This window comes from Schistocerca cancellata, chromosome 6, assembly GCF_023864275.1.
Source record: "Schistocerca cancellata isolate TAMUIC-IGC-003103 chromosome 6, iqSchCanc2.1, whole genome shotgun sequence".
Lineage (NCBI taxonomy): Eukaryota > Metazoa > Arthropoda > Insecta > Orthoptera > Acrididae > Schistocerca > Schistocerca cancellata.
In genome coordinates this window covers 257,341,064-257,351,679 of record NC_064631.1, presented here as the reverse complement: position 1 = coordinate 257,351,679, position 10,616 = coordinate 257,341,064, and the positions used below count along the sequence as shown (strand labels likewise).

The 10,616-nt window shown below is 43.8% G+C and overlaps 1 pseudogene; it reads left to right on the top strand.

Annotated features, from left to right (window-relative positions):
• The first annotated feature begins 215 nt into the window (after window positions 1-215).
• The window catches only part of LOC126088271 (trissin receptor-like), a 196,680-nt pseudogene continuing 186,279 nt past the window's right edge, over window positions 216-10,616 (top strand).

Sequence of the window (10,616 nt, the reverse complement as noted above, 5' to 3'; positions counted from 1 at the left end):
TGCATATATTACAATTGTTTCGCAATGGAGTTTCATTTACTAAAGTTAAATAGAAATTATTTTATTGATCGTTTCCTTCGTGGGGACCACAGACATGTAAAACTTTACGAAAAAAATTTCCTCCATTTGACTGTAAATTACTATTAATTTATATTACGCAGTCATGGTTTTGGCTTTAGAGTCGTTCTTAGTTGCATGTGGAAATGTCAAAAAGCATGACGGCCACCTTGTCACATTTCAGCTTCCTCTTAAGAATGGCTGTAAAGCAGGAATTACGGCTGCGTAAGTTGAGTGAATAATTATCTACTGTTATAACGGGGCAAGGTAGCCTCTGAGGGCCGGCAACCCGTATTACACCACAGAGAACGAGGTTGTCTAAGACCAAGGCGTACCAAAAGCACTGTGGTAAACACTTGCTACTTACATACAAGATAATGGAAGCAGACATTCCGAGCATTACTTTATGCAGGGGAGCTCGAGCCACTGCTAAGTATCACTACGCCAAAACCTGATTGGCTGGAGACAGCTATTTAGGGGCTAGAACCAGCCGCAAAGTTCAGTTGACGCCAGATGCCGATCTCGTGTACTGCGACCGTTGAAGATTACGTCTTCGTCTCTGAATTGGACTGTTACTAGTATGTATGTATGTGTGTGTGAGTGTGTATGTGTGTGTGTGTGTGTGTGTGTGTGTGTGTGTTACCACGAACCTTTGTGGAAAATTAGAAGTGATCTTTTATTGCCCTCAATTAGGAGACTTTTACTGGCGCCGTTATTCTAACCTTTCGTTTGTTGTTCTGTCATAAACCTTGTGAACTTACATCAATAAAAGTTGTGTTTGTGAAAAATTGCGAATTGTCAGTCACAACGTCTACTGTCAAATAGAATTTCTTTCAAAACTTGTTTTCGAATTTAAATGGCTCTGAGCACTATGGGACTTAACATCTGAGGTCATCAGTTCCCTAGAACTTAGAACTACTTAAACCTAACTAACCAAAGGACACCATACACATCGATGCCCGATGCAGGATTCGAACCAGCGACCGTAGCGGTCGCTCGGTTCCAGGCTGAAGCGCCTAGAACCGCTTGGCCACCTCGGCCTGCTGAATTTAAATGTTTTACACTAACGTCACTCCTCGCCGCTCCTTCTCCTTGCCATCTCTCCCCTAAACAGTTCTCCTTCACCCCCTCCTCCTCCAGTAGTAATGAAATTATAATTATACCTCAGTCCATAGTAGCAAACCACAGTACTCTGTATAAAAGAGACCAGAGTAATTGGGACATTTTATGTGCGACTTTGTAACGTGTAGTTCCATATGCATATAACATGTCGACTACTCAACATCACAGGTGTACGCAAAAGTTTCCTGGGATATTTTTCAACCTTTTATGAAATAACGCAAAGCAGACACTAATCTGAAATCGCCACATTTGAAACTCTTGCTGTTTACTCTAGAAAAGGACTGCAATTTAGAAAGATGAGCAATTCATACTGTCATCATACTGGGATTCTGTTATAATAGTGTTGGCCGAAATTAGACTAATCAGCAACAGTTTCAACAAAGACCAGGGATACATACCTAGTAGTGCATGGTGGAGAGGGGAGAAGGCGGGCTTCGAACTTCAATCAATAAACATAAAAACGAACCAGAGGTGCTCCTGTGGGGGCAGGACAGGCGGTTTCAAGAGTGGTGTCCAGCCCACGCGCTACTTGGCGTCACTCGGTCCCGCGGCGGAACAGAGCTGCCGAACTGGCCTTCCTCGAAGGCGTCACTTCATCCTCCTCTGGAGCCTTGCAGACTGCTCCTTCCGGTCAGAAACGGTCTGGAAAGCTTGTGAAGATATTGCAGGGAAATTGTGATGAAAATTATTAAGAAAAAACTAGTTACGTGCCGCCATTTCCGAGTTATTTAGCGTTGAAGTTAGCCAATCAGGTCGTTACGCGCGAAAACTTAAGCAGTTGCTTGTGCTAAAATGCAATAAAGTACAGACATTTGTGGAAACGTGACTTACAACTTGTTCAAATGTTCATTACCGGCTAAAATGTGGCTTCTTCTGGAGTGATAAGTTTAAGCCAGGTGAGAAAAGGCTACGTTTGTTCGCTTTGAGGAAACAAAACGAAAACCACGTTTATCGACATCGTCTCTGGCGTGTTGCTACAATTTAAGAGCGCGATGATCTGACTGCGTAACTTCAGTGCTAATAACTCGAAAACGGCACAACAGTTAACAGTTATTTCTCAGCAAAACCTCTCCGGAAAAACCCTTACAAGCTTTTCAGACTTTTTCTGACCACCCTGTATCAACAGAGTACCGTTCCAGACCCGGCAGTGAATGATTTTAACTCCTGATGACGAAACTGGAGACAGCTATCGAAAGCTTGTGTCTTTTATTTAAAATGACTCAGCTTTCAAACCGGATTTTATTGAAGCACGCAACCGTGAAAGAGTTAGGGGACATATTAAATCTTTTACTTTGTTTTAGTTTCACATGTGAAGATGATCAAATATTGCTTCATCGGTTCATGCAAGTAGCGTCGCATGATGTTGTGGACGCTGTGGTGCAGCTTTTGATAAAATATTGATCAAAGCTAGTCGTCATAAAAATAAATGTGTAACTGATACGGTGAAACGAAGGATCATTTAAAATTTGTACATCTTCATGTTTTTTGCAGCGCCATGAATCATTCATTAGCTTTCAGCATACATTCACAGAAGCTTTGTGAGCTGACAGACTGTCGCTTTACTTGGAAGCTGGATGAAAGGTATTAGGCAGAAATATCAAAATGGTTCAAATGGCTCTGAGCACTATGGGACTTAACATCTGTGGTCATCAGTCCCCTAGAACTTAGAACTACTTAAACCTAACTAACCTAAGGACAGCACACATATCCATGCCCGACGCAGGATTTGAACCTGCGACCGTAGCGGTCACGCGGTTCCAGACTGAAGCCCCTAGAACCGCACGGCCACACCGCCCGGCGCAGAAATATCAGGTGAAGAAATAGACATTCTGTGGTTGAAATCTCTAGATTCAATGCGTCAAACTTAAGAAGCGCGTTCAATAAGTAACTGTTAATGCGTCAGGATTGACCAGGAGGGGAAAGCAGTAGGAACCCGTTGAGGTGAAGAATAAAACCTAGTTTAAACTGTATGAAGTTTTAATGCCGTAAAAAAAAGCCAGGCCTGGAGAAGCCACCGAGACTGAATGGGCAGCCGGCCAAGAGAGCAGGTGAGGAGGGCGTCTGGTCGGTTTGAAAGCTGCCGGCAGAAGAGAGCAAGCGGCGTGTCCGCTCCCGGCAGCTGACCGCGATTCCACCCCCATTTGACCACCTCCAAGCCTCCCTATTGGTCGTCAGATCGTAAGACGCGTAGTTTGGTAGCGTTAACTCGTCAGCAACATGTGAGTTTAGCTGATGATGGTTCAACACATGGGTTTCTTTGTGGTTCTTTCCGGTTTTGGGCAACGTGACTGAGACGCTGCAACTTACCCCCAGGCAGAAGGCACTGACGAACATCAAGTGAAAAATAAAAATCAAATTTTTTGTACTAATAAATTCATTCAGTATCAACCCCCACTGTACATAATGCAACACGTTTTTATGAAAGCGGGTTGTTTTAATTCACGATTCCGATACGCAGTACTACTCCCCACTCTTCTGGCTACAAAACCCTATTTTCCAACACAATCTCCATTCATTGAGACAGCGTGATGCCAACTTACTGCGAGGGCCTGTATGTCCACACGGTACCACTCTTCTGGTCGACGTCGGAGCCAAAGTCTCGCTGCATCCCCTTCATCCATGTACTGCTTCCCGCGGAGTGTAGCCTTCATTGGGCAAAACCGATGGAAGTCGGAAGGTGAGAGATGCGGTGTATAGGGTGCATGACGAAGAACAGTGCAACGAAGTTTCGAGAGCTCCTCTCGGATGCGCAGACGTGTCAGGGCCTGCGATTTCATGGCGAAAGAGAAGTTCGATTGCATTTTTGTGGCGACAAAAACGCTGAGGTAGTTTCTTCAGTTTCAGGAGGGTTGCAGAGTACACTTCAGAGCTGAAGACTGCATAAAGAGCGAGGAAATCAAACAGGATAACCCCTTCACAGTCCCAGAAGACCATCCACATGACTGAACCATACGTGGCTCGTGTTCGTGCCTTCTCTTATTTAACATCCTGTTTTTGCCGTACTGCCGCCTCGTCATGTTAGATTCAACTACTTGTGTCACTGAGTTGCTGCTGTGCCTGCCCGTGAGCGGCAGCAGCAGCGTTTATCTATATAAGCCCTGCCGTATTTTGCTGGACTGCTATTACTTCCCGGTTGTCATGTATCGACGAGTGAGTTGGAACGCGCCAGCAGTGCAGTTCGGACAGGGCAATGGAGTTGGAACGCGCCAGCTGTTAGTTCGGACCTGGCAGTGTTTGAGGTGGCACGCGTCACAAGTTCAGTCGGGGCGCGGCAGCAGTGAGGTCTGAACCGCCACGACTAGTCCGACGGTTGCCGACACATATGATTGGAGTGGCGACGACTATGGCTGGTCGTCGGTCGGTCGGTCGTCTTGCCGGATGACGTGTATTTGGCCGGCGATCGCTTATGGGTTGGCTGTGCGTACCGACTTGTGATTCGTCCCTGTTATTGTACAGTCACTGAATTTAGTATTGTCTGGTTCATCGTGAAATTGTTCGTGAAACTGTGTGTAGTTTGTGTGATTTTGATTGACAAGTTATTTTAAATGTTGTCGGCGTACTGCCTCTGAGGGGTCGGTCGGTTGGCGTGGAGAAGTGAGGAATTCTCGAAGGGGCGTAGTTTGGCCGGGGCACGCTGGCGGTCTCGACGCGGTGTCGGAGAGTGTGTCGCTGTTCCCGTTGCTACGAGGTCCGTGGCTCACCCACCCTGGACGCGAAAGTTAAGTTTTGATTTAACCTACCAGCGAGTCAAGACTGTTCACATTGTGTCGTTTGGAGTTCGTTGTCGACTGTTGGGATAGCCCCGCGAGCAACAACGGGGTTTTCAAGATGGAAAATTCTAGCCACCATCCGGTGGAGTTTCATTGTATTTGGTCATTTGAATTGAAGTGCACCAGCGGAATCTTCTGCCTTGCTGGCCGTTAACATTCCGGTTACCTGACCTGGTCGTCGAGGTAAATTTAAAAAAAAATGGTTCAAATGGCTCTGAGCACTGTGGGACTTAACTTCTGAGGTAATTCGTCCCCTAGAACTTAGAACTATTTAAACCTAAATAACCTAAGGACGTCACACACATCCATGACCGAGGCAGGATTCGAACCTGCGACAGTAGCGGTCGTGGCGTAAATATCAGGCAATATAGTTTCCTCATCGTGCTGTTGTTGTACAGCACGGTGTGTAGTTTGACAGCTCCGCATATGATTGGTTGTGGGCCCCAGTATCTTCTACGTTATTCCGTTGAACTCCCTGTTGCGCCCTGGTCGGATGAAGTGGAAGTTATCTTGTCGGTAGGTCCGCTGACTGTCGGTCGCTTGGGTTGTCGTCGGATCGTGAAAGGTTGGCCCGACTGCCTGTCTCACCTAAGCGAGCGTTAGTGTTTGAATTCCAGGCCCACCCTCGAACATCTGGGATGCCTTATGTTTTTTAATTTGTTCTTGTTGTTGGTACTTGTATGGGTTCTAGCCGGTTTTGTGTTTTAAATTAGAGTTATTTTACACTTAAGGTCTTCAGCCTAGTTTAAAGTACAGTTTCACGTAAGCCCTTTGTCATTTCAATTTTTTTTTTAATTTTTAGGTCTTCGGCTTTCAGCCGATTTGAATTTAACTTGTTTACTTCAACTTATTTAATTTTTAAGTCTTCGGCCTTCAGTCGGTTTGAGTTTCAGTTGTTTGTTCTTAAGGCCTTCAGCCTAAATTACAGAACTGTTTCACGTAAGGATTTTGGTATTTAAAATATATATATATGTTTTGGAGTTTTAAGTGTTCGGCCTTCAGCCGATTTGAATTTAACTTGTTTACTTCAGCCTAACTAAAGAAGTTTTAAGATAAGGCTTTCCTTTTAAATTTCTTATTATGCTTTCGTTTTAAGTTATTGGCCTTCAGCCGTTTTCAAATTAAAGTGGCTTTCAGCCGGTAATTAAGTCCCAAAGATTAAAGCTGTGTGTTTAAAAAGAATTTTTGGGCTCTTGTAATGTTTGATCAAATATTAAAGTTGTATGTTCAAGTGTAACTGTCAGCCCCTTATTTTGACCTCTTTGCACAATTTATTCTATCTGTCCTGTCGTGCGGGTTAAGCAGGGCGTTTCAATGACTTTACCGGCTGGGGGCTCGTGTTTGAAAATTTTCCTCGATGGAAAAGTTGTGTGGTGTCACTCTGTCTGCGACCGGTACCAGCAGGCACGCGGGGCATCGGACAGGATTGGGCGACCTTGCTCCGATGATGACAGACGCCTAGACCAATGACTAGCCGTGCTCTTGTTCATTTATACGTCTCAGTGCACTTTCTGCGAGCGACTATGAATATCTGCGGTGCTCCGGTTTTCCGCCAAATGAAACTGAACGACAGCTGTCTGCTTGGAACGCACCTCTGTTACAGGCGCCATTTGTAAAGCTACGTATGGCGGTCCATCTATTGGAACTTCATGAAACTATAGGGACTGAAGCGGGAATATACCACGATTTCCCACGATAAATTCTGCATTTTTTTAACCGTAACTGGCCGAGAAAAGGAAGTGTTCCATTACGTATTGAACGCCTATCGTAAATCTGTTAATTTCACTAAATGGAAACCACTAAGCAGCTATGATCGGTGATTACAGAATTCCCTCGTTTGTACACTGTTGATTATTAAAGTTAGATAACCGCAGAGGATAGAAGATAACAAACTTTTACGTATTGTGCGCATGTGGTATACACCATTGAATTTGTTGGTAACTTCGGGGTGTACCGGATACGAAATTTAGTACACAGGTCTACCAGTTCTGCAAGCAACAGTTGTTATAAAGAGGATGGACACCGTGTCATACTGAATTTGCATGACAGATGGCAGAAGCTGCTCCAACTTTGTGGCAGAGTTCATCAACCCCATTGGCCGACGTGTGGTGGAGAGCCAGTCTCCCGGCCACCCATGACGCCAGGGCAACAGTCAAACAACTTCTGCATCGAGGTAGGTTAGTTCAGCATGGGAAACACGCAGTCCTTCGTTACACGTTCAATGATAATGTAGCGGTGACCTAGAAGTTAGGGCACAGAAATAGCGTTAATACATCTGAAGTGTAACGTCTGCTGTCCATATTACCGTTTATGCTAACCACTGGAGGTGACCATATTGTGTTCCCAATGGCATCCGTACAATCACTCTAGAAGATGAACCAGTGTGACGACGGCGATTGCAAAAAAATGGTTCAAATGGCTCTGAGCACTATGGGACTTAACATCTATGGTCACCAGTCCCCTAGAACTTAGAACTACTTAAACCTAACTAACCTAAGGACATCACACAACACCCAGCCATCACGAGGCAGAGAAAATCCCTGACCCCGCCAGGAATCGAACCCGGGAACCCGGGCGCGGGAAGCGAGAACGCTACCGCACGACCACGAGCTGCCGGCCGGCGATTGCAATTGGGAGCATTAGTTCTCCTAAGAACCCCCATTCTCCTCAGAAACCTCACTCACGAATTCGTCTGGCATGGTAATGTGCACAACGCCCGGACTCTCAGAAAAGAAGGCGTGATGCGACTCCTGTGTCCAGTATTGTGGTTGTAAGTACTATAATCGTAGCTCCTCTCTCCACTGCCGCGTCAAGGGAAGCATCAAGAAAGAACGTCACGCCACAGTTATGCTACCCCAGAAGTTGTCGCACTGTCCATGTCTTAGAAGAGGAAGGCCGCAGACACGATTCGCCTCTTATCTGGCACGTGGTGTAACGTCTCTTAGCAAAAGACATATTATGTAATAAAGAGAAAGCATTATGTGTCATGTTTTGTTCTTGTATATAATTATGTACTGTTTTTTCTTTTTTTATTTAGATAATATCTGTGTCGGCGAGTACTGAAACCGCCACAGACGATACTTATTAAATATCAAACAAAGATGAGGATATGTGACTACTATAAATAGTACAGAACGAACATTAATTTCTCTGTCGTCTTCTTGTAGTTACGTGAGTAGGAAGAGCCTGTGACGTTATATTGTACGCTTGCGTAGCATTCTTTTGTCAAGATTGTGAGAGGGACGCCATTAGACATAGCCTTGGAAAGGTGTGTAATAACTTGATTTGTTTAAATGTTTTGAATAGAGTCACTTAGTGAAACCTTGCATTATGATTTGTAATAAGCTTGCCTGGTATTTTATCCCATCCCTTTAAGACATTTTCAGTTATTTAAATATTATTCGTGGTGCAGAGCTGCGCTACGAACGAACGAACCGCTGCCGCGGCGCATTCAAACTGCATTAAAGGAAATCAATCATACCGCAAAGAAGCGGGCAGGTAATAGTGAACAAAAATTATTTCTTTCATCTTCCGGAATTGCAGAGCAGAGCAGCAGATTTTATTATGTGTTTTACAGGTTGACGCGGGCCTCTGATCATATATTATTAACAGTGCAAAAAGATAATTTACTTCCATAACATAAAAGAAATCTTGCTGTCCGTAGTTCTGGTCTGGCAAACCTTATAGTAAAAGCATCTTTTTCTATGACAATAGTCTCATGTTCTCGTGTTAGTCGTGGTAATTATTGGTGTTTTACTGTTAACAAAAATCCACTGCAAAATTTTGATGTTGAACAATCATTGCGTGCTGTAACATCAGTATTGATAACGAATAATTTTCATTAACCTTTTCAATAGCTATAAAGTAAGGAAGATATGTTGAACTTTACGGTGAGTTACAGTAACGAAAAAAAATGTTCCTTTAATATAAAGCCAGATCCAGAACAATAAGAACATAATCTATTTTGTTTTGTTGAAAATTAATGATCCAATGAAAGTTACAGCACAGCATCACAAAAAGGTATTTCGGGGCTCTTTTCGTAGCAACATATTTTATCTCTTATATTAGTTGTTAACATATTTTGACTCAAAACGCCCCCGTCTTTGAGAAATCTACCCTTAAAATACATGACTTACAATCGATTCAGAATTTACGGTATCTGAAGCAGACCATTTTTCATCAATATGTATGGGGTCCGCAAATGCATATTTTTCAAGAAATCAAAGAAAGAAACTTTTTCGATTACTGCTTACGAACTCATAAAGTACGTGCTGTTAAACGAAAGGGCTTCTGGCTTAGAGACCGAAACATCTGGTTGGGAAGCAGACCACCTGTATTCAGCTCTTATTTTCAGAGTGCAGTTTCCTCTGCATAGAGGCTGGTAGCAATAGAAGGATTATTAAGGTAAGTACTCATTAAGGAATAATGACAAAGTAGGCAAATAAATTTCTCAAACAACTAGAATTAGGAAGGAATTAAAATTTTAAGCTTCTTTGTATGAAAACAATTCCAACCAAGATTGCTGGAAGATGAGCATTTGGCGCACTTTATCATACAATGGAGAAAGACTAAACCTTGTCGTTGTCTGCAGTGTACACAAAATAACGCATTCGCGCACAGCGCAACATTCCATCATAGCGTCTGGAAAATTGTTGCCTGAAGTTTTCAAGTGCTTATAAGAAACTAATGATTAATATGGTCCTCTATCTACATCTACATCTACATCCATACTCCGCAATCCACCTGACATTGTGTGGCGGAGGGTACCTTGAGTACCTCTATCGGTTCCCTTCTATTCCAGTCTCGCATTGTTCGGGGATAGAAAGATTGTCGGCACGCCTCTGTGTGGGCTCTAATCTCTCTGATTTTATATTCATGGTCTCTTCGCGAGATATACGTAGGAGGGAGCAATATACTGCTTGACTCCTCGGTGAAGGTATGTTCTCGAAACTTCAACAAAAGCCCATACCGAGCTACTGAGCGTCTCTCTTCCAGTCTTCCACTGGAGTTTATCTATCATAACCGTAACGCTTTAGCGATTACTAAGTGATCCTGTAACGAAGCACGCTGCTCTCTGTTGGATCTTCTCTATCTCTGCCGGCCGGAGTGGCCGAGCGTTCTAAGCGCTACAGTCTGGAGCCGCGCGACCGCTACGGTCGCAGGTTCGAATCCTGCCTCGGGAATGGATGTGTGTGGTGTCCTTAGGTTAGTTAGGTTTAAGTAGTTCTAAGTTCTATGGGACTGATGACCTTAGACGTTAAGCCCCACAGTGCTCAGAGCCATTTGAACCATTTTTCTCTATCTCTTCTATCAACCCTATCTGGTACGGATCCCACACCGGTGAGCAGTATTCAAGCAGTGGCCGAACAAGTGTACTGTAACCTACTTCCTTTGTTTTCGGACTGCATTTCCTTAGGATTCTTCCAATGAATCTCAGTCTCCCGTCTCCTTTACCGACAACTAATTTTATACGGTCATTCCATTTTAAATCACTCCTAATGCTTACTCCCAGATAATTTATGGAATTAACTGCTTCCAGTTGCTGACCTGCTATATTGTAGCTAAGTGATAAAGGATCTGTCCTAGCGGTAAAGAATAGTTCAATCGTTCAACAATTCGTTAAAAACTGTTTACTTCACTTGCTCCAAATCTAGGAAACAGAAGAAT